Here is a 955-nt window from a genome sequence, read left to right on the forward strand (position 1 = left end):
TACAGCGAGAATAAAAGTTACGCCTTCTTTCTTTGCGTGAACATTTGGGCGGCGTTATGCAAATCTTCCCACAGAGCGACATAGACATGTGGGGGCGTGTTAGAACGAGCCGTTTTAGGTAGGCGTGGTTGACTCTTAACTTTTATAAAGAATATCTCTTTGGATTTGAGACTTTAGTCTTTGCAACTTTACAGATCTTATTTATGCACCAAGAGCTTGTAACACTTGAAAGGAAAAATTGAAATCACATCATATGACCCCTTTAAATGTTAAAATACATAGTTGGACCTATAGCACATCTACACATAATGCTGATTTGTGCACTTAAAGAGAATGTGAATCTCTCTCCCTTCATTTTCCAGTCTGTGCTCTATCATTTTTATCCACTAAAGGCAAACCCCACAGATAACACAAAAATATTCTCATTTAATTGCATGTACTATATTAGTTACTCTCTAAGTTACTGTATATATGGCGCCTATATTAATTACTGTATACGACTATAAAATTATCATGAATAAATGACCAGGTTTCTTATTTTATAATTAGATTAATGCCATCTTCAAAACAACAAAATTGTAAATGTAATTTAAAGCTTAACGTTTTATAACATCAAATTTATATTATAATGTGCACACAGACAAAGGGTTTGCAACATTTTGTTTAACAATTTCCATTCAATTTTTATTAACAGGATGTATTCATAAATACACAGAGAAAGCTTAGGTCTAAAATGCAGTCTTCGAGTGTCTGCACAAGACAACTATAAGCGTTCAAAGTATATAAATATGCGTTGCACTTAGAGATGCAGATGCAAGCGTTGCTGCACGGATGCTTGGCCTGCGGTTTAGTGTGCGAAGAGAGTTTACAAGGGACGCTTCCGTAAACATACACAGTGATATCAGACGGGCGTATCGCCACCGCTGCGCATGCGCACAGGGCAGGAGAACTGACA

Source organism: Sinocyclocheilus anshuiensis, unplaced genomic scaffold, assembly GCF_001515605.1.
Source record: "Sinocyclocheilus anshuiensis isolate Anshui unplaced genomic scaffold, SAMN03320099.WGS_v1.1 scaffold842, whole genome shotgun sequence".
Classification (NCBI taxonomy): Eukaryota; Metazoa; Chordata; class Actinopteri; order Cypriniformes; family Cyprinidae; genus Sinocyclocheilus; species Sinocyclocheilus anshuiensis.